The sequence below is a fragment of the Equus przewalskii genome, chromosome 29, assembly GCF_037783145.1.
Source record: "Equus przewalskii isolate Varuska chromosome 29, EquPr2, whole genome shotgun sequence".
NCBI lineage: Eukaryota > Metazoa > Chordata > Mammalia > Perissodactyla > Equidae > Equus > Equus przewalskii.
The window spans coordinates 45,825,608-45,848,447 of NC_091859.1; the positions used below are offsets into that span (position 1 = coordinate 45,825,608).

The 22,840-nt window shown below is 54.9% G+C and overlaps 1 long non-coding RNA gene across 1 annotated transcript; it reads right to left on the minus strand.

The window, feature by feature from the left end:
• Nucleotides 1-17,026: 17,026 nt before the first annotated feature.
• Nucleotides 17,027-21,615, minus strand: LOC139080352 (uncharacterized). Its single transcript, XR_011534805.1, has 3 exons — nucleotides 21,507-21,615; nucleotides 17,824-17,888; nucleotides 17,027-17,270 (listed from the first exon to the last, which is right to left on the minus strand). It is a non-coding gene; the product is annotated as an uncharacterized lncRNA (long non-coding RNA).
• Between the last annotated feature and the right edge of the window lie 1,225 nt (nucleotides 21,616-22,840).

Sequence of the window (22,840 nt, forward strand, 5' to 3'; positions counted from 1 at the left end):
GGAAGTCACTCGGGACCCCCCGGGGCCCTTCTGCCCTGGAGGCACCAGGAGCCGGCTCTGACCAAGCGCAGAGTTTGTGCTAAGGGTGGTTTCTGTATTCCCTTAATAACTTGAAGGATCCTGAAGGAAGAAACTCAAGGGAAATCCAGGCAGGCTCAGGCTGGCCCCCTCCACGTCCCCCACCCCATCCACACCCAACACCCCAGCCTTACTCCCCACTCCCCTCACGCCGCCCTGGCCCCAGGAGCTGTAGCCTCGCCGCCCGAACATGCTGGACAGGCTCCGTGGTCCTGGCTTCTGTCCTCCAAGCCAGGATACCCACCCCTCCATCAGAGTCAGGCCAACTGTCCCCACCCTGAGTCCCCACCCCACTGTCTCCAGCCCCCGAGGCAGTGTCTTGTCAGACAGCTGTGGATCCCTGAGTCACACCTCCTGTCCCGCTCAGTTTGGAAGGAGTCATTTCCTGAAAACACCACTACAGGAGTGTCATACAGTAGGAACAACCAGACAGAGGCCCGAAGATACCCCTTCTGCCCCAGGTCCTCACCGCACGACCCAGCGCAAGTCATTTAACCTCTCTGCCTCAGTCTCCATGCCTGTAAAATGATCATGAGAGCAGCACTTATGTGTTGTATGAACAGAAGTGAATGCATGGAAATCAACTTGCCTGGTGTCTGGAACACTGTGGCCCTTAGGAATGTGGGATGGATGGGTGGACAGAAGGGTGAATGGATGGATGGGTGGATGGAAGGATGGATGGATGTGGATGGATGCAGGGATGGCTGGATGGATGGATGTGTGGATGGACGGATGGAGGGATGGATGGATGGACAGATGTGTGGATGGATAGATGGATGGATGAATGGATGTGTGGATGGCTGGATGGCTGGATGAGTGGATGGACAGATGTGTGGATGGAGGGATGGATAGACAGGCAGATGGACGGATGTGGATGGATGCGTGGATGGATGAATGGACGGGTGGATAGGTGGGTAGGTGGATGTGTGGATGGGTAGATAGGTGGATGATTGGATGGACGAATGTGGATGGATGGATGGATGGATGGATGGACCAAAGAGAGAATACTTCACACCAAAAGCTGCTGAGGAATCAGCCACCCTTTCAGTATTTTGGGGGCTAGGTCGAAGGAGTTTTGTCCTGCTGTGTGGCCAGAACTAGACACAGGCAGTCCCGTGCAACAGCTGGAGGAGGGCAGGTGGTGGAAGAAATTGGCAGGGAGTTGGGGAACTGGGACCCACATCCTAGCTCAGCCAATTCCTCATGGCATCTCTGGCCCCATCTGGCCTCAGTTTCCCAGGTGCACAGTCTGGACTGGACAACGGTGGAGATCCCATCCAGTCATAGCAGCCTCCAAAAAGATGCCTCCTGCAGAGGAGTGAGGGGGTCATGGGCTCACCCGTGAGCCTCCAGAGGCCTCCACAGCACTGGAAATCCAGAGATGCTGACCCTCCCGCAGCCGCCCTGCTGGCCTGGGCTGGGTCTGCTTTCGTTCCAGGCCCCAGGGTAGGGGGCCAGCATCCCTGCCAGGAGCGAAGAGAGTGGACGGTTCATGCAGATGCATAATCGCATCGCCAGGCTAATGAAGAGTCAACAATATACGTGTGCACAAGTCAAAGGCACACAGCTACTCCCAACTTCTGCCCTTCTGTCTTTAAAATTGCGATTAGTAATTAGCAGAGAATTTGACTTAAGAAAACAAGAGTAATAAAACATTTAATGGTTTCCAAACTAATTACAAATATGGCCATAATTGGAAAAGCAACTCCATGAGAATGATAACTTGGCTCAGGCTTGAGAAAATGGCGCATGCAGGGCGGCCGTGGACATCAGCAGCACCTTTCGTCTCCGGGGCCCAGAGGCTAAATCTCCTTGGGATCATGCCCTCCTGCCTGTCTCTCCCATGCAGTGGCTGGAGAGGGAGCTCTCATTATCCTTATCATTTTCAAGCTGTCACATTATTTAAAAGCTTTATTGAGATACAATTCACATCTCATACAACTCACTCATTTAAAGTGTACGATTCGGCCCGGCTTGGTGGCGCAGTGCTTAAGTGCGCACGTTCCACTTCAGCAGCCCGGTTCAGATCCTGGGTGTGGACGTGGCACCGCCTGGTAAGCCATGCTGTGGCAGGCATCCCACATATAAAATAGAGGAAGATGGGCACGGATGTTAGCTCAGGGCCAGTCTTCCTCAGCAAAAAGAGGAGGATTGGCAGCAGTTAGCTCAGGGCTAATCTTCCTCAAAAAAATGAAATAAAATTAAAAAGTGTATGATTCAATGCCTTATAGGACATTCGCGGAGTTGTGCATCTATCCCTACAATCAATTTTAGAACGCCTTCATCACCCCAAAAAGAAAAAGAAATCCCACTCCGCTTAGCGACCAGTCCACAGCCCTTGACAACCGCGATCCACCTTCTGTCTACAGATTTGTCTGTCATGGACATTTCAGATACACGGAATCACACGGTGTGGTCCTTCTTGACTGCCTCCTCTCTCTGAGCGTCACGTGTCAAGGTCCTTCCACGTTGTGTGTCAGGGCTTCGTTACTTTTTATGGTTGAATAATATTCCATTGTCTGAACACCTCACATTTTCATTTCTCCTTTGACAGACTTTTGTATTGTTTCCACTTTTTTGGCTGTTACGAATGTTGCTCTGCTATGGACATTTATGTGCAAGTGTTTTGTGTGGACATACGTTTTCATCTCTCTTGGGTCTTTGCCTGGAGAGGAAGTCCTGAGCTATCTGGCAGCTCTGCATTCCCCATTTGAGGAAGTGCTACTCTGTTTGCATGGCGGCCACGCCATTCTCGCTCTGACCAACACAGCACAGGAAATTGGAACAAGGAGTCCTGATTTGCATTTCTCTAACGATGAGTGATGCTGAGCATCTTTTCGTGTCCTTACTAGCCATTTGTATATCTTCTTTGGAGAAATGTCTAATCAGATTTTTTTGCTCATTTTTAATTAATAATCTTATTACTGAGTTGTAATAGTACCTTATATAATTCTTATCTATTCTGGATACAAATCATCAGATGTATGATTTGCAAATATTTTTCTCCCATCCTGAGGGTTGTCTGTTCATTTTCTTGATAGTGGACTTTGATGCATGAAAGTTTTTAATTTTGGTGAAGTTCAACTTACCTCTTTTTTCCATCTGGTCCTTCTCATGGGCAGTTTCTCCTTCCTGCTTTTTCCCCTTCATATGGGTCACACTTTCCTATTTCTCTGTATGATTTGTAGTTTTTGTTGAAAACTGGGCATTTCAATAATACACTGTAGCAACTCTGCCCTCCCCAGACCTCACCGTAGCGTTTCACAGACGCCCTTGGCTCTCAGCGACGAAGCTGTCATCAGCGGTCACACGGGCCCCACCCCACCTCGGACAACACCCGGCTGCCAGGGAGGACACGGGGTCTGCGCCTGGTGTCTGGCTGGCAGGCGTCTTCTAGGTCTGCAGTAAGGAAGTCTTCACTAAGCAGGGCCGTTGATTGACCACCAGCAGGTGTCCAGCTCCACGCAGAGGAAAACCAGACACACGACATCCAGCCCTCCTGGAGCTCAAAGGCCACGTCCGAGGGGATGAATAGGATAATCTCGGTATAGCAAGAAAATTGAACAAAGCAGTGTAATAAAGTGTGCCAGGCGACATTTGAGCAGGGGCCTGAATGCTGAGAAGGAGCTGGCCGTGCCAAGCCCCCAAGAAGACCATTCCAGGGACAGGAGACTCAGGCAAAAGGAAATACAAGAACGAAACCGACTGGGCCCCTGTGAAGGCCAGTGAGGCAGGACAGCGGGCCAGGGGACAGACATGGAGTGGCCAGGGGTCAAGGACCGGCGACGGTGAGGATGTCGACCAGCTGCAGTGTGAGGTCTCAGAGGATTTAAGCAGAAGAGAGACCTCCACTTCCCACAGACCCCTCGTGCAGCCTGCGGAGACAGCCTGCAGGGACAAGATGGACACAGGCAGGACGCCAGAGTGTCCGGGAGAGGGGTGGTGCCTGAGCGGGGAGGTGGCCGAGGAGACCAGGGGAGGAGCCGTTTCTGGATAGTTCGAAGACAGTGAGATGCGTGGTGGTCAGTCTCAGAAAGCAGGGGGGTCAGGAAGACCCAGATTTCTGGCTGAGCAGCCAGGCAGATAAGGGTGTGATTTCAGGAGGAAGAGAGACCCCAGCCATGGCCCAAAGCCAAAGTCAGCCAAGGTCAGCTGAGGCACAGAAGCCTGGCTGAGAACAAAGGACCGTGGCCGGGTCACCGAGTTTTGGAGTGGTTGCGTGGCAATAAGAAACAGGTGTGTGTAAATATATTCACTTACGTCTTTTATTTCTTATAAACACGACCAAGGGCAGGGAAGGGCAAAGGCAGAGGGGGAGGCTGCTCTGGGGTCTGAACCGCGTGGCCCCCTCGGGAGAGGACCAGACCCCATCGCCCTGTGGGACTTGGGGTTCAGCCAGGCCCGGAAGGCAGGTTCCAGCAGCAGCTCAGGCCCCTCAGGAAGCACTGTCCTGGGGCAGGGAGCTCTACCCTCAGGCAGGCTTCGGAGGGTCCGGGGTCCCTGCATGGAGTGCGAAGCTGGACGAGAGACCACTGAGGTGCCTTGGACTCTGAGGTCAGAGGTCAGAGGTCAGTTCTGCCCTTTGCCTTGTGTTTCTCCAGGAAAGCCAGAACAGACTGCCCAGGAGGCGGGAGACGGGGCACCACACCTGGGTGCCCAGGTACACCCCAGAGGCCGGGGCGGCCCTGCTGCCAGCCCCACACCCACCCTCCCAACTGGTCCAGGACCCAAAGGCGGTGTCCCAGGTCCACGCAGCACCTCAGCCCGAGGAAGGAGGCCAACGGCGCCGCCCGCTCCTTCTGCATGCGACACCTGTCTGGAGGTTCCATAACTCCTTCAGCCAGTCTTCCCTCCGTCTCCAGGAAACGCCAGCCAACGATGTGAGTGGAGGCTGTGCCCGCCGCGCGAAGACGGACGATCGCTCCAGCTTGCTGTGTGTTCACAGTGCAGCCGTCGCCTCATTCCTCCCTCGCTCACACATTCGGTTCTTCACCAATCTACCAGAAGGTAGGCAAATCCCGGACCCCAGGCGCGTGGATCCCTGCAGCCCCGGCCGATGCACTGCATCCTCAGGGTCAGGGCTCCCCCAGGCTGGCCCGCATCCCTCAGCACTGGGCACATCCGTGACCCACCCCCAGCACAGGCCAGCAGGCTTGTGGGAGTAAGCCGGCACAGCACCGTGCAGCTGGCACCACGCACAGAGGCCACCTCTCCTGCCCCACGTGCTGGTGTCCTGGAGCTGGAAGTGAACCTGGAGCCAAGAGAAGGCCCAGGGAGCCGGTGCTCAGAGCCTTCGGGAGGAGGGCAGACCTGGCTCTGACTGCTGGTGTTTCCCACGGAGGAGCAGCCCCTCACGCCAGGCAGTGACACAGGAGAGAAAAGGTGCAGCTGAGGGGTTCATGGGACAGAAGCATGGCTAGACGGCATGAGGTCAGCCCCAGGGAACCCCCAGAGGGGAAGTTCAACAGAAACAGAGACAGGAGCAGCTCCCCCAAAACCAGGCAGGCTGTGAGCCACCTTCCAGGGTGTCCTGAGAAAGCACAACGTTCCCAGGGGTTCCAGGACCAGAGTGGGGATGGAGGGAGGATGGGGCAGGGATGGAGGCAGGATGGCATGGGGGTGGAGGAGTACCTGGTCAGGTTGGAGGGGGAGAGGGTGGCATCTGGATTGCACAACCAGGTGTTCTGGGACCTGGGCCACATTTGAGATCCTGGAGAGGGCAAGTAAAGAGCAGGGCTGTGGGAGGGGAGGTCCAGACATTGTGTCTTCAAGGACAGAGCCCATGACCCACAGAGTCATCAGTCACCTCCCACCACCCCAACCTTTCCCCCTCCATGGCTGAGGAAACCACAGGCACGGGGCCAGGGAGAGCCCACAGCATGGAACCCAGTCAACCTGGAGCCAGACCCTGACCGGGGCCCAGGCTGCACCGTGAGGACCGTGGAGGAGGTTGAAGCGTCGTGTCTGCACGCAGAGTCAAGAACTGGCCTTGGGACAGATGTAGAAGTCCCCAGGGCACCAGGCTGCCACTCTCCTCTCCACTCCTCTGTCTCACGCTTTCTCAGATAAGCATGCGTTGCTCTCATGGAAAAACCTACTTACAAAATAAAGTATCACTGTTTTTCAAAACCACTTTTTCTCTGAAATAAGTGAATTAAACGCCATGACTGCCCCTCGGCCAATCTCAACCTCTGAGTAGCAGGGTCCAGAGCTCCCAGGCACCCAGCCAGCCGGTCCCAGCGAGACCCCCAGCGCCCCCACCAGCCCCACCCTCCACCAGCACACGAGCCGGTGCCCTGAGGGCGCAAGGCCTCTGCAGATGGATATTTTGATTGACTGAGGGTGTCTCTGCTGATGGACTGCGGAGCAGGCAGCTGAGACCCATCCTTCTCGGATAAGGAATCAGCTCTGAGATGAAATTGAGAGCGTTTATGCCGATTCCGCGGGCAGTAAGTCAGGGGGTGGAGAAAGGACCGGCAAACATCAAGCCACGTTACCTGTCCATCTGAGCACGTGACACGTCTCCAGCCCTCGCCATCCTGGCTGAGCCCAGGTAGGGCCTGGGGGCCCGTGCTCCTCTCACAGGGAGGGACCTCAGTCCCATTCTCACGGTGGGCAGAGGGGCCTGTCAGCAGAGCCTCCCGCTGGGCAGGCAGCTTGGGACCCTGGCCCGCGCCCCCACGCCCCACGCCTCCATGTACCTTCCTTCCACGTCCCCGCTGGCACCTCTGGGTGCCCGTCTCCCGCGCAGCGTGGTTTCGGGAGAGCCACACGGACACAGTTTGCTCACAAGGTGCTGAGAGTCTGATCTGTTTCCTGAGGCTACTGTGACAAAGAACCACAAACAGAGCAGCTCACGCAACAGCACTCCGCCTCGCCCAGCTCTGAGGCGGGCAGTCTGAGAGCAAGATGTCACGGCCGCGTCCCCCCACGGCTCCCAGGGAGGATCCTGCCTGCCTCCCCCAGCCTCTGGCGGCAGGCAGCTGCCACAAAGGGCACGGGGCCCCCACGGAGCTCATCCTGGGTCCCATCAGCCCCCGAGGCCCTGATAACCTCAGGATAACCTCAGAGGGACAAGGAGAAGAACAGGGCCTCTGCCTGGAGCCCTAGCCACACCCTCCAGCCACCAGCTCCAGAGGCCCCACTGCTGTGACATCCTTTCTCCCTTCACTTCTAAATAAAACTCACTTTACTTTTCCTAATTGCAGCGACACAGGAAGCTTTGTGGTCCTCAGGTGGGACATACGGAGAGCAGGGAGGCTTGGCCCTCACCAGGGGCACTGTCATGGCCAGCCCGGCCTCCCCCGTGCGCTTTCATCACTGAAGAGTGACCAGCCGCCAAACGTGTCTCAAAGAAGACGAAGGAACAATGAAAACAGGGTGTGCTGTGTCCTGCTTTCTTCATCCCCACGAACCTCTGTTCTTCCCTCCACAGCTTTGTTAGACGGCGACAGAAGTACACTGTCCGAGTTTCCCTCCTCACTCCCCCGCTGCCTCCCCGCTCTCAGGAATGAGGTCCTAAGACACCCACGCTCAGGGGGCCACGCCATGAGCAGAGGGGGCCCAGAAAGAGACGTGGGGCGCCAGCAGCCTCGGGGGTCCCCACAGCCCTGAGGGTAACCCCTGGAGCATCCCTAACACCAGGGTCACCCCACACCTGCAGTCCCAGCCACAGTTTCTCTTTGGGGGGCATTGCTGGGCCACCTCCACACGCAGCTGAGGGGTCTGGCTGCAGCACCGGCCTGACCTGAACCCCCTGCCTTTCACACCCCCCAATGCCCAGCTGCCCCTGTCTCCTCTGCCTGGAAGGTCTACCCAAGGGCCCCCTATGCTGGTGTGAGCCCCTCCCACACCAGCCTGGTCTGTCCCCACCCCACCCCACGCCAGCCAGTCATGGTCCCTCCCCATGGGGATGCCCATGCTTGGAGCTGTGTGCACTGAACAAGTTCTGTGCTCCAAGCCCCTTGCTGGGGATGCAGTGGGGGCATCACCAGTGCGGCCCTGCCCTTGGGGGCCACGATCTGTGGGGAAGATGGATGTGGATCACTCGCTCCACTGATGAGGCCCCAAGGTTGCTCTGGAGGGGCAGGGGCTTCCTGGGGAGCGTAGTGAGTGGCGAGGAGGATCCCAGCAGGCGCTCCTGGCTGCTCAGCCACACCCCAGCAGAGGTCCAGGATGACCCTCCGCCCTCCAGGCCCCGCAGCCCCAGACAGGGTCCCTGCAGGAGGGGCTTCCCTGACACCAGGAGAGCGAGGGGGCTTGGCCAGGCCCACCCATCCCGCAGTGCCCCCAGCCACCTGCAGGGTCCCAGCTGACTCAGACTCTGCCTTCCCCCACCACCCTGGACCCGGGCCAGCAGGGGAGGCTCCTGGGGCCACAGCATCCCCACCCACCCTGGGGGCGCCCCCAGGTCAAAAATCAAACACAGACACACAGCCTGGTGCGAAGACCCCACAGAGCCCATGAGGTAAGAAAGAGGTGCCCCCATATCCCCTCCTGTACCCCAAACAGACTCCAGACGCCCCAGTCTCTGCCTTCACGCTCTGAACCAAGCCCCTAATTAACAACCGGAACCATTTCACAACCCAAGGGCATGTCCCATCCCGATTCTGCCCAAATTATTATTTAAAGTTTTCCTGTTGAATATTTTATGCTTTTCTCCCAAACCTGGATGCTCAGACATCCGTCTTAGTTGAGGCTGGGTCGTGAAGAGCGCTCCTGCCACCTGGTGGCCGATCGGGGGATGACACCGGGGGTGAACCAGCCCGGGACCGGTCGATGGAGGCACAGAGAACCCCGCAGACCGCGGCCCCTCCGCCGCCGGCGGCCGAAGGAATCCGCACCCAGCCCCTTCGACGCTGCAGAAAACGCCCACCCCACGACTGCTCTGCCGAGGGGCCTGGAGAGCCCTGGTCTGCAGCCCGCCCACCCTCGGCCTCCTCCGCGGACCCTGAGCCTGTGCGCGCGCGGCCCATCCAGGGCATGGGATCCCGGGCTCAGGCACAGGAGCGCCTGCCAGGAGGCGCCCTGGGGAGGGCGCCCTGGGGAGGGCTCCCGGCCGGGCTGCCTGTGACCCCCAGGCAAAGGGGCTGGAAGGAGGGGGTCTTGGAGCCACCAGGGGCAGGGTCGCTGCATCCCCAGCCTCCACTCCTACAGGACCTCAGCGCCCCCAGGTCCCAGCAAGGCCCCAGCACAGGACAAGGGCAGGGCCGTCCTGGCCAGTCTCTGGGCCCCTTCCCTCCCCAGGTCCCAGGGAGGCAGCAGCTGACCTCTGATGGGCAGTGCTGGAAAGCAGATCGCGTGATCCCTGGTCAGGTGACACCAGGTCAGGCCACACGGTGGCGACATGGGGAGGGGGTCTGCCCAGCCCAGGGGAGGGCTCCAGGTGCAGAGAGCTCCCTGCAGAGCTCAGCCAACTTTCTTCTCCCATTTCTGTTTAGGTCAGCTGCTTCACATAAACTCAAGACTCTGAATATCTCTTAAGGTGTATTTTCTTACTTTTAAGCAAAATTTGTTTTTATTAATAAAAATTGCTGCATGTGCATTGCAATTAAGAAAATCCTCTTTAAATAGACCCTGAGCAATTTGACAATGTATTCCTCGAAACCCACACCTGATGGCACATGGCCCAACAGCAATTGTAGCAGAACGATATTCTCAGGTCACCAGAAGGCCTAACCAGCTCAGGGAGGCTCCTGCCCTGTGCACCCGCCACGCACAGCAACCGGCACACAGTAGGCAATTAATACGTGCTTCAGGACCCAGATGGCGGTGGGGCAGGAGATGCCTCAGAGGGCCCGTCCTCAAGGAGCTCTGGGCTGTCCCGGCGCCCTGGGAGCAGCTGGGGCCCAGAGAGCCTGATCAGGCAGGAACACCTGAGATTGGACAGCAAGTTCACGGGCCGTGGCTTCTGAAGGCCACACAGACCACACGGAGGCCCCCAAAGGGCAGGGACCCTGGAGTCCTCAAGGGGCCAGGAGGAGAGAGCCGGGGAGGGAGCCCCTGCCACCCTCCAGCTGGGCCCGAGCCCCCCTCCATCTTAGCAGACACCCAGCCCCCCGTGGTCCCAAGCGTAGCACTCGGGAGGACCACGTGACATCACGGTGCCCTGAGAGGGATCTGAGGAGCCTCCCCCACCCCCGAAAGCCCCTACTGCACAACGACCACACAGATGCTGAGCCCTTTCTGCTGCCCTGCGGACACTGCCATCGAGATGGGATAATTCAGGCAATAACGGAATAATGGCATATTTGAAGGTGGCAGTTTAAGTTTTCACAGATGAGGAGAATTGGAGCGTCATTATTTACCCGCGCTTACTGTACAATTATTGAGAAATCGAAATAACTATTTGCAAAGTTGGAAGAGGACCACTAATTGGGTTTTAACTTATAATTGGGTCAGACACATTTTTAAAAATCCTTTCAAAGCGTTTTCTTGGGACAAGCAGAGCTGCAACTAAGAGGTGGGCGAGCTGAGGGCGGGGCATCTCCTGGGGCCACCTGCCGAGGCTGCACCTGGTGATGGATCAGGCCTGACAGGTGTGAACTTGAAGAGAGGCAAATTCCACCACATCCTTGGAGATTAAGATCTGCAAATTTAATGCCGATCTGGAAAGAGCCGAGAGCCAGAGTCGTCTTAGACTTTTTTAAATGTGAACGTTGCACATTTTGGCATTTATCCCGACAGGTAGCATTTGCTTCTGAGGGGTAAGGTTGACGACCAGGTGATGATCTGGGCTCCAGAAGGAAACTGCCCAGAAAGCCCATGCCCACAGGAGCCGTGCCCGACCTCCTCCTCTCACCGCTCCGGGCTGTGCATGCCCCCAGGTGTGACTGGCACAAGCAAAGACCCTGTAGGCGAGTGGGCAGGAGCCCCTTGGAGAAGCAGACAGGACTCAGGAACTCGGGCACCCCTCAGCTCATTCTAGATCTCACCTGGGGGCTTTCCCACCAGGAGCAAGAAGAATCAAGAGCAAACCCTCAGATGAAGCCGCAGCCTCTGAGCCTGAAAGGCCTGCCACAGGGTCGGATGGGGAAGGGCTCATCACGGTTCCCACATCCCCAGAGGGGGCTGACTGGTGGCTCACACCCAAGACCATCCCCAGAACCTGGGAGGCACAGGCATGGAGCCGTGCATGGCACACACAAGTGCCGCTCAGACGCTGGAACAAGGTTAGAACCAGCCGGCTGTTGGGATCCCTGGTGGTAGACAGCTAGATATTCAGGAAGACAGGCAGAGTGGGGATGTGGGTGGACCTGGACACCACCAAGAGGAAGCAGCCCACCAGCCTGGCGGCTCTGAAGGGAAGAGGGCTGACCCGGACAGCTAGGCACTGCAGGACCCTTCAGTGTCAGGATAAGGGTCAGGGAGAGACCCTCTCAGGATCCTCTGTGTCCACCCAGGCTCCCCCAAGAAGGGGTTCTATTTCTGATCTGTCAGTCTCTGTGTTGGTCACAAAAAGGGGCTCCCTGCCTCAGGAGGGCAGCCATAGGCCAGTGAGCCCCTCTGTCTCTGACCACCCACAGCTCGACGCCCAGACCCAGGGCTGAGCTGCAGCAGAAGCCTCATGGCCACTTTGTGCCCTTCTAGTGATGAATTCTTCCAGGTTTTGTGTGTCTGAAAGTTTTCATTTTGCTTCAGTTTTGAAAGCCGTGTTCACTGGGCAGAGTTCTAGGCTGGCAGTATTTTTCTTGCAACTTCGACAATGTTGCCCCATCATCTCCTGGCTTGCCTTGTTTCCGAGGATAAGTCAGCTGTCATTTTCATCTTTGTTCCTCTGTCTGCATTTAAGATGTTCTCCTTAGGATTCATTTTAAGCAATGTATCTTGCTGTAATTTCCTTCATGTGCTTGGAGTTTACTGAGCTTCTTAGATATGTGGGTTTACAGTTTTCATCAAATTAGGGAAATTTTTGGCCATTATTTCTTTAAAAAAATTGAAAATATCAACTGCAGATAAGGAAGTGGAGCTTCTAGAAGTCTCTTATGTTGCTGGTGGGAATGCAAAATGAAACCACCACTTTGGAAAACAAAGCGGCAGTTTCTAATGAAGTTAAACATCCACTTACCATATCATCCACCAAGCCCACTCCTGGCTATTGACAAGAGAAATAAAAACACGTGCCCTCTACAGTGATCTGTACATGAATCTGGCAAACACTTTACAACCCAAAACTAGTGAATGAATAAAAAAATTATAATCTATCCACACAATAGAACACCACTCAGCATAAAAGAGAAGGAATTTCTGATGCCCAGAGCAGGATGGATGAATCTCGAACGCATTGTGCACAGTGAAAGAAACCAGACTGAAATGACAACGTGCTGTGTGACTCCCTTTACGTGGTGTTCTGGAAGAGGCAAAACCACACACAGATAGAAGATCGGTGGTTGCCAGGAGCTGAGTTTGGGTAAGGGATTAACCAAAAACGAGCATAAGAGAACGATTTAGGGGTGATGGAAATGTATGTTTCGATTGTGATGGTGAACACATTTGTCAAAGCTGTTGAGCTGTGGACTTAAAAGAGGTGAATATTACTGTGACACCCCCATAAACCTGACTCTCCAAGGGGGCCTTCGGCTCAGATGTCCACTCACTCAAACCCCAGCTGTTAATCACCGATTTTCTCAAGCCTGATCTGTGCTGAGTAGTCCTGAAGATACAGAGCCAGGAAGCTTGGTTTACCAAGGAGAGAGCCCTCTCTCCCAGCCCACTTCAAAAGTTACGTCTTTTCCCTTAGTGTTTCTTTTGTCATTCCTTTTTCACTGTAAATTTCCCTACCATAAGCAACAAACCTGAGGCTCCATCTCCCAAATGATATTTACTTGGCCCTGTTTTTCATTTATCACTCAAACTCTTTAAATATGATTTAAAATTAATCCCTAGAACATGAATTCCTTGAGAGCTGAAACTGTCTCAGTCCTCTCTGCATCCTGGATCTCAGTCCCTCGTAGGCATTTGGTGGATGTTTTAGGAAGGAAGGAAGAAAAGGAGGGCTCTGAGAATTATCTTCCCATCTAGATCTCAAGCATTCTGAAGTAGACTGGTCCCCAGAAATCAGCCTATAACATCCAGTCAATGGATGCGTGTATGGTGGAAGAAGGGAGGGAAGTAGAGGTAAACGGATATACGGATAGAGGGGTGGATAGATGAGTGGATGGATGATGGATGGATGGGCAGATGGACGAATAGACAAGTGGATGGGTGGGTGGGTGGACGGATGGATGGGTGGACGGATGGATGGGTGGGTGAATAGATAGTTGAAGTGGTTGAATGAAGAGATGAATGGGTAGGTGGGTAAGTGGATGAACAGATGGAGGGATAGATAGATGACAAACTCATTATCATCAGGAACATTATGACCTTGCTGAGCCCCAAACCTCCTCTCATCTGGTGGATGTGTCATAAACACTCCCAGGTTACTGCTCACTCACCTCTGAGGACTCACTCCTTGGGTCGATCACCACCTCCCTGAGATGTGTGGTCCGCATCCACCCATCCATCACACAGTTGCCCACACTAGAGAAAACAGCCACTGGGGACCAGCCATCTGTCACTGGCCTGGATGCTGCACATACCTCAGTGATGTCACTTACAACCAGGCACCCCATGCCAGTCAATGAACTTCTGAACCCTGCCCCTCACACAGATTTGGCTCCTCCCTCCAAAAACCCCTTGAGTAATGGCCTGACCCTGCAGTACTTACCTCATTCCTCCTTGTGTCACTTCTTCAGCACATGTCTGCTGCATGCAGCCCCTCTGCCAGACTCGGGGACAGAGAGAGTGCCCTCAAGGAGCTCACAGACTATAGGAGCAGCAGACATTCAGATGGGCAATGGCAATCACAAGGAACTGTGGACCACAGAGAAGAGGCCTCTCACTCAGCAGTGGGAGGGAGGAGGAGTCCAGGAGGCTGCCTGCAGGAAGTGCCTCTGCATTGAGTCTTCAGAAATCAGAGGGAAAGCATCTAGTTTCTCATCATTGAGTATGGTGCTCCCTGTAGGTTTTTGTAGATGTCCAAGTTGAAGACATTCCCCTCTATTTCTATTTTACTGAGAGTTGTTATCATAAATGGCTGTCAGATTTTGTCAAATGCTTTTTCTGCATCTATTGATATCATTGATTTTCTTCTTTATCCAGTTGATTGATGGATTACATGAATTGATTTTCGAATGTTGAACCAACCTTGCATTCCTGAGATAAATCCCACTTGTTCATAGTCCCCGTGTATTATTTTTATACATTGTTCGATTCAATTGCTAATACATTGTTGAGAATTTCTGCATCTATGTTCATGAGAAATATTGGTCTGTATTTTTCTTTTCTTGTAATGAATATCTTTGTCTTGGTATGAGGGTAATGTGGCCTCACAGAATGAGTTACAAGATGTTCCCTCTGTTTCTGTTTTCTGGAACAGATGTGGAGGATTGGCATAATTTCTTTCTTAAATGTTTGGTAGAATTCACCAGTGAGGCCAACTGAGCATAGAGCCCTCTGTTTTGGAAGGTTACTAACTGTTGATTCAATTTATTTAACATATATAGGCCTATTCAGATTATCTGTTTCTCCTGTGTGAGTTTTGGTAGATTGTGTCTTTCAAGAATTGGTCCATTTTATCTAGGTTGTCAAGTTTGTGGCGTGGGGTTGTTTATAGTATTCCTTTATCGTCCTTTTAATGCCCATGGGATCTGCAGTGAAGGCCCATCTTTCTGATATCAGTAATTTGTGTATTCTCTTTCTTTTTCTTAGTTAGCCTGGCTAGAGGTTTATCAATTTTATTGATCTTTCTAAAGAACTAGCTTTTAGCTTCATTGATCTTCTCAATGGTTTTCTTGTTTCCAATTTCATTAACTTCTGCTCTGTTTTTTATTATTTCTTTCCTTCTCCTTACTTTAGATTTAATTTGCTCTTCTTTTTATAATTTCCTAAAGTGAAAGCTTAATTATTGATTCTAGATCTTTCTTTTTTCTAACGTATGCATTCTTCTACAAATTTCCCTGTAAGCACTACTTTTGCTGCATCCTACCAATTTTGATAAGTTGTATGCCCATTTTCATTTAGTTCACAATAGTTTTTAATTTTTTTCAAGACTTTTCTTTGACCTGTGCATTGTTTATTCACCAAATGCTTTGGGACTTTCCAGCTATCTGTCTCCTATTGATTTCTAGTTTAATTCCATTGTGGTCTGTGAGCATATTTTGTATGATTTCTAGGCTTTTGAGTTTCTTAAGCTGTGTTCTATGGCTCAGAACGTGGTCTATCTGGGTGAATGTTCCAGGTGAGCTTGAGAAGAATGTGTATTCTGCTATTGTTGGATGAAGTAGTCTATAGATGTCAATTAGACCCAGTTGATTGATGGTGTTGTTGAGTTCAGCTGTATCTTTACAATATCCTGCCTGCGGGCTCTGTCAATTACTGATGGGGGAGTGTTGCAGTCTCTAACTCTAATAAAGATTTGTCCATTTCTCCTTGTAGTTTCATCAGTTTGGGGCTTTTTTTTCTTTTTTTTTTTTTGACGAAGATTAGCCCTGAGCTAACATCTGCCACAAATCCTCCTCTTTTTGCTGAGGAAGACTGGCCCTGAGCTAACATCTGTGCCCATCTTCCTCTACTTTATGTGTGGGATGCCTGCCACAGTATGACTTGATGAGCAGTGTGTAGGTCCATGCCCGAGATCTGAACCAGCAAACCCCAGGCCGCTGAAGCAGAACGTGCGAACTTAACCACTGCACCACTGGGCTGGCCCCAGTTCTCTCAGTTTTTTACTCACATACTTTGATACTCTGTTGTTAGGTGCATACACATCTACACATGCCCAGAAGGTCGGCGCCAGCAAGGAGGGGAGGGCATTCCAGGGAGAGGCAACAGCAAGTACAAAGGCCCAGACTTTTGCAGGGCAGGGGAACGTGCTGGACAGAGGGGAGGGAGGCAAGGTTCAGGCCAGTTGGCCAAACCCAACAAAGGATGCCTTGGCCTTCCCATCCCCAGCATGCACATGGAGCCAGTGCTGTGGGGCTCAGACCACCGGGTGCTAACACTCACCTGAAGGGGCATGGCAGACAGATGCTGGGGTGGTCCCCTTGCCCCCCACATCCTGGTGTCCAAAGCTTTGGGTGGCCCCCTCCCAGCAATTGGTGAGCAGGACCTATGACTTGCTTCTAACCAAGAGAATGTGATAAGAGAGATGAGTGTCCATGACTGTGTGCAAGTCTGTGTGACACAGACTATATTACATTGGACTGTAACCCCATCTTGCTGGATCTCTCGCTCCTTTGCTGAGGGAGCAAAGCAGCCATGTTGGGGACTACCACACGTGGGAGCCCAAGGGCAGACACTGGCCAACAGCCAGCAAGAAACTGAGACCACAGTCCTACAACTGAAAGAAACTGAACAGTGCCAACAACTTGAGTGAGCGCAGAAGCCGATCCTATGCCAGCCCAGCTCCCAGTGAGCCCGCAGCCCGGCTGCCACCTGGACTGCAGCCACATGAGACCTGAGCAGCGGATCCAGCCAGTGTGCCTGGACCCCTGTCCAAGAAACCATGAGATAATAAACACACGTTGTCTGAGCTGCTACCTTTGTGGCAGTTTCGTTTCACAGCCATGGACGACTCACAGGACAGCTCACGCAGCTGGTCTCGTGGCCAGGGTTCTAATGCCCTGGAGTCCTGATGACAACCTGGTCGCCACCTTGGGAGGCATCACCAGCTGCTCCACTCCCACAGCACCAAGAGCCACTGCAAGTGGGAGCCAGGCTCATTTCTGAGAGCTCATGGGAAGGAGGGGCATGGAAATGGGTCAGGGCCATCCCTGAGAGCAGAGCAATGGGCATGGGTGGTCAGCAGGGCCTGTGGGGGTCCTGCAAGGCTGCAGTGCATGGCTCCCCCAGCCCCAGCTCCCAGGTCCCAGTCCAACATCCTGGGGACAGTCAGTATAAGAGTGAAAACAAATGCCCCCAATAACATGATTTAATTAAGAGATGATGACAGTGAAATCGAGAATCGTGCTGTTCGAGGTCAGGGGCTCGTTGGCCAGCTGAGCCTGCAGGACCCGGAAGCTCGGGATATCACTGCATCCAAACGCCCACGGTTTGGGGAGAACAACCATCGTTCTCGAATGCCTTCACACTCCTGTTTTCCTTCCATGGTCTCCAAGCTCCTCCGGACCCACTGCTGATCATTCCAGCTAAACTGCCTTTGCTCATCACAAGAAAATATCATGTGTTTTACTTTCAATTAACTTGACAGGATCTACCAGGAGTAACCCAGCTGAACCTCATCATTCACAATCCAATTTCCCAAATTGCCAGGAGCCTGGAGGGGCATCCCGAGCGGGCCTGGCCTCCCGCCTGCTCCCTGCACGGTTCCCTCAGAGAGCAGGCCTGGGGGTGGCCCCCATCACCCCTTCCACCCTGCCCTGCAATCCCATCCCTCTCCAGGTCACACAGCGGACATCGCTGGCAGGAGGGGCCCTGGCCGCCCACGGAAGGCCCAGCTCCCAGAGCGCATGCGTGCCCCTGGTGCAGGGGTGGGGCCTCTTAGCCCCCAAGCAAGACAAGGGAGTGGTCTGAGGGACCTGCAGTCCTGTGGCTCTCGGCCGCACATCCCTGGGGGCATCCAACGGGGGCCTGCCCAATGAGTTGTTGATACATGTGGCCTGTTCTAGTGTCTCTCTGCACGAGACTTCCCCTCACCACGGGTCCCCTCCAACCCTGCACTTGGATTCAGTGCAGCCAGCAAAGAATCACCTTGTGCAAGAGCACTTCCTTTTCACAACGGAGTGTTTTTCTCCCACTTCCGCCGTTCAGGGTACCTGCCGTCAGAGGTGGGATGAGTGAAGGCAGCTTCCCAAGGACACGTCAAAGGCCCAGGGGAAGCATGGCATGGAGGACTGCTGGAAAGGACTCCTGGCTTCAGGAGCCTGTCCTGCACCACGGTGTCCGACTCGCAGCTCCTGCCTCAACCACTTAGACCTGGCCATTAACTCTGGATCTGATACCTGCAATGCCTCTTTCTGAAAATTTTGGTTTTTCTTTGGTAAGCAAGTAGGCAGTCTGTCCTGGAGGCTCGGTGGCGGGGTAGAGGGGTGTTAGGAAAATATTATCATTAACGACGAGGCTAGCCCAGGGCCACAGGGAGCATCCCTCCCCCACCCCATGAACAGGTGGCAGGAATTGGGGACGGCCCCTGGCATGCTGGGACAGCCAGTGAAGGCTCTTGCACCTGGGGAGGCATCTGCAGGCAGAGCCCAGGATCCCCACCAGTCAGCGGTGGAGCCCAATTCCCAGTGGGGCCCCTGGGGCAGCATCTGTGTCTGACCACCACATCCTCCCACCCCCCAGCCTCTCCCTTCCTTGACTACAAGCCAGACTACATACAGTGGTTCCACCTCCCCCACCCAGGGAAGGACGGACTCTCTGAAACAGAAACGAGAGCAGGGTCTCAGGGGTCCCTGCAGGGGGTCTCACAGGTCCACACACAGTGGAGCCCACCCTGCTTCACATCTCCCTTCAGAAAAGACCTCCTCACCACCCACGGCCCCTGTGTGTCGCTCCCCCCAGGACAGGGGCCACTGCTCCACCATCACCAGCCCTGTGTACAAGCCCCCTGCTCTCCACAGGGTCACCCCCTCCTCGCCGCTTAAACGATGCAACCTCCCCTCTCTGTGGGGTCATTCCCACCAGCCTAAGAGCATCCTGTAACTTCTCCCATCTTAAAAACACAGACCTCCAGACCTCCAGCTGCTGACCCCTTTCCAACCCAGCTCCTGGGGGTGGGCTCCACCCCTCCACCTGCACCAAGACCATCCTCCCAGGGGCCCAGTGGTCTCCAGGTCGCCCAGCCTCTGACTCTTTCTGTTGTCCCCCTTCCTTCTAGAAGCTTCTCCACTTCTCCAGGAAGCCTTGTTCTCTGGCTCTTCCTCGTGCCCCCTCCCCCCTCCATGGGCCCAGACCCCAGACCCCTCTACTCTGAACACACTCACTCGCCAGGGACATTCCGGAGAATTTCTGCTCTGAGTCTCACCCTGTCCCCCCGTCTCCCGCTCTCTCCAGCTTTTCACCTCCACTGGGAAGTCTGAAGCACACCAGAGCCTCACATCCAAAACCAGCCATGGAGCCCAGCCCAACACCCCCGGGACCCTCATCTCGGCCGACGGCCCACCCAGCTTCCCTCGCTCACCACGTCCCACCCTTCAGCACATCTGTCACAAACCTGTGGGGTCCACCTGAGCACGCTGGGCCAGCCCCACCTCTCAGCCGGTCCCCCGCCCTGCCTACCTCTGCCCTGGCCCCGCCTACTGTCTCCACCTTGCAGGACAGCAACACCCCCTTGCCCTTTGGAGCTGTCTCTTCACGGCCTCCAGGCCACCATAACTCAGATGGTGTCACCCAGCTCAGAGCCCATCGAGTGACGACCCAGGGCTCACAGTATAACCCCCACCCACCAGCACCTCCCCCTCCTCACTTTGCACCAGCCAGCGCCCCTTGCTGAGTGCTCCGAGCACATTCCTGCCCCAGTCCCTTCACCTGCCTCCCCTCGACCCAGGACCGGCCGCACAATTTGCAGAACCCGGTGCAAAATGAAAAGGCCCCATGTTCAAAACCTATGAAGAATTTCAAGAGGCAACAGTAGAGCGTTAACCAAGCGTGAGCCCTTCTGTGCAGGCCTCAGACGCCGGCCCTGCCTCTCCCCAGGACACGGCCCCCTTTGTGCAGGTGGCTCGTGGAGGGTTCTCGCATCTCTCAGGGGTGCCCTCAGCAGAGGAGCCTGCCCTCACCGCCCCACTCCCTTGCCAGCTTCTCCCCTTCATGAAGTTCCTGTGTGGTCTTTTCTGAGCCCCCTCTGCCCTGGAAGCCCATGGGGGCAGGACTCCGTCCACTGCTGCGGCTGGATGCCCCTTCTACGGCTCAGTCTGGCCACGTCATGGCCTCTGCTTCAATTCCTCCCAATGCACAACAGCCCTGGCCGGTATGGAGCCCCACCCACCTGTCCAGGTGGCCTTCCGGCCCTGCCTGCCTTCTCTGAGTGGCTCCTCCAACCTAGCCCCATTCTGTCCCGTCTGGCCAGTCCACCTCCTGATCCATTCCTGGCGTCCACCCAGGAGCTCCCCCCTCCTGGGTGTGCTGTAAGATGCCCTCCTCCAGGCAGCACGCCCAGCACACTTGTGGTTCTTTCATCTTTGGTTTTGATTCTTGCCCAGCTCCTGCCTGGGAGGGAGCAGTGCATTCTCATCTCTTGTCCTCCCCCATCTCTTATCCTGACACAGAGCCTGATGACTAGTAGGTTCCAGGAACCATCTGGACCAGGTGGATGTGTGAAGGAATGAGTGAGAGGATGGTTGGGGTTGAGGAACGGAGCCTCAGGATGCAGGCTTGAGAAAGGGCCAGAGGTGGAGGTTGAAGGGAGAAGACGAGAGACAGCGAGGGACCCTGAGCCAATGAGGCCGGGCTGGGGAACTGCCCCAAGGGGGTTCCACTGGGGCATGTGAATCTTGGACAAAGTTCAGGAGAGAAAAACATAGGGTCTGGGCAGGGACCTGGAGAGGGCGTTGCAGGTGGGCAGGAGCAGAGGAGGAGCTGGGGTGAGTGACCAGCAGGGTTACTGACAGCCCAGCTGCCCCAGACCCGGACTGTCTCTCTGAAGGAGAGGAGACAGTGTCAGTCACCCCCCAGAGGGACAGAGAAAATCCCTCTTTTTCTCAGGTCAGGGGGACAGTGGTGGTGCCCCTAGCACCTCCAAGACAGCTCGTCTCCCTCCTGACGGCTACCCAGCTGCTCTGCCAGCACTGTGCACACCGTTGGGCTGTGCCGGTCCCTATCCGTCTTCCCCTCCTGACCCCTCATGATCGGGAGTCCTTGAGGGCATGGATGGGGGCTTCTCCTCGGACACACCCCTGAGACTGTCACACCAAAAGCCCTCGAGTCAGTGCTCAGCAAATGGGACCTGCTGCTGTGGGGGGATTCGCAGCATGCATAGGGGTTCACTGACGGGAGAGGACCCTCCAGAGGAGGCGTCCTCAGGCTGACGAGGCCTCTCTCAGCTTTGACTGCAGAGCTGTCAAGACGTGGGGGCACATGGCACTGGAGGAAGCGGCCCATGCTGGGTCAAAAAAGAAAAAGAAGTAAATGAAGAACAAATTCAGAAGGAAAGGCGTCCCTCCCGTCACATGCAGGTGAGTGGCGATTTATGCAGAAAACCCAGCAGGATCCATTAACTGTCAGAACAAATAAAAGTGCAGAAGGGTCCTAAATTCAATACCAACTTAGGAAAGTCTAGCGTTTCTCTAGAGCTAGGAAACGTAATAGAAATAAGATGCTGTCCATGATAGTCACAAAAACTATGAGGTTTCTAGGCATTAACCCCAACGATTCTAAAGCCTTTCAGAGGAAAGGTTTGAACTCAGTTTTAGAAGGTGAGTTAATACACGTACGGTTGTGGGAGTGGCCGCTGGGGTGGCCCCCGGGGTCCCGGCCCTGAGTAACCCCTCCCCTGAGCGGGGCTGGACCTGGTGCCTCACTTCTAACCAAGAGAGTATGCCCAAGTGATGAATGTCCCTTCTGAGATGAGGTCACAAACACCCTGACTTCCGATTTGCTGGCACGCTCCCTTGCACCCCTGATCAAGTAACATCATCCTCCAAGCTCCCCCGAGTTCTCCTTTGGAAATGGGGATAATAATACGAACAGCTTCAACAGTTAGCGCCCTACAAGTGCCGTTAGAGGAAAGTGAGGACAGCTCCCAGCTGGCCCCAGGGGTTCAGGTTCTGTGGGCCGAGCGTGTCCCTGAATCCCGCATCACAGCACCCACCCCCTGAGCAAACTCGGGCAGCCCTCCGGGCTGGGTACAGGCGGCAAAGGGTTAAGTCACCAGCGTTGGGCACCCGCTGCCTATTCTAGATCATAGCCCAGCACCTGAATCCCAAAACCCCTGAATGGCCTGAGCCCCAACCAGGGCCTGCTCAGGCCTCTTCCAGGCCCGCCTCCCAAGCTGACTGGGGCTGGTGAGCACACCTGGGGCCTGAGTCTGGCCACGGGCACAAGGGGGCCAGGGTGTCTACCACATGTGCATGAGGGGCTCCTGGTGCTGGAGCGGGAAGCAGATTGCGAGGAGCCAGCTACAGCACCCCGAGTCCACAGCGCCAAGCCCCTCGAGTCCACTGGCATCTCCACACCAACCCCCGCCACAAGGACCCCCAGCTCTGCTGGCCACACCCCACGGCTCAGAGGCACTTCACAGGCTCCAATTCACAAAGCCCAGAGGGAGCCCCAAAACCACCCCAGTGCAAGGCAGTGGTTTACTCAATGTGTCAGTGAAATCGAAGCATCTGCTATGTATAAATTACAACAAATCTGCTGTCTCTCTGAGGACACTCGGCTGTAACAGCCACAGCCAACAGGTCGTGTGTATGATTTATGGGCAGAAGCTCATGTTCACATTTGATGCAGGGTCTTTCATAAACCGGGAGACGATGCTCCTGCCCAGCAGTCACAGGCTGGGCCGGAGGGCCAGGGCTGCTCCTCCTCAGTGGTACCAGCTGGGGTTCGGAGGGTCCATTCTAGGGGTAAACAGGGCTGAGCACAGCAGTGGCAGCCCCCACCCCCGGCCTGTCAGCCACAGCACCACCCTCGGAGCAGAGCAGACGCTCAGAGCCAAGCCCCAAGCTCACGGTCACTCGTTAATGCACATCCTCGCCACAGACACAGTCGTTGGCGTAAATACTTGATTAGCATAGACGTGAGTGTATTTGCATATGTCTCTGCGACT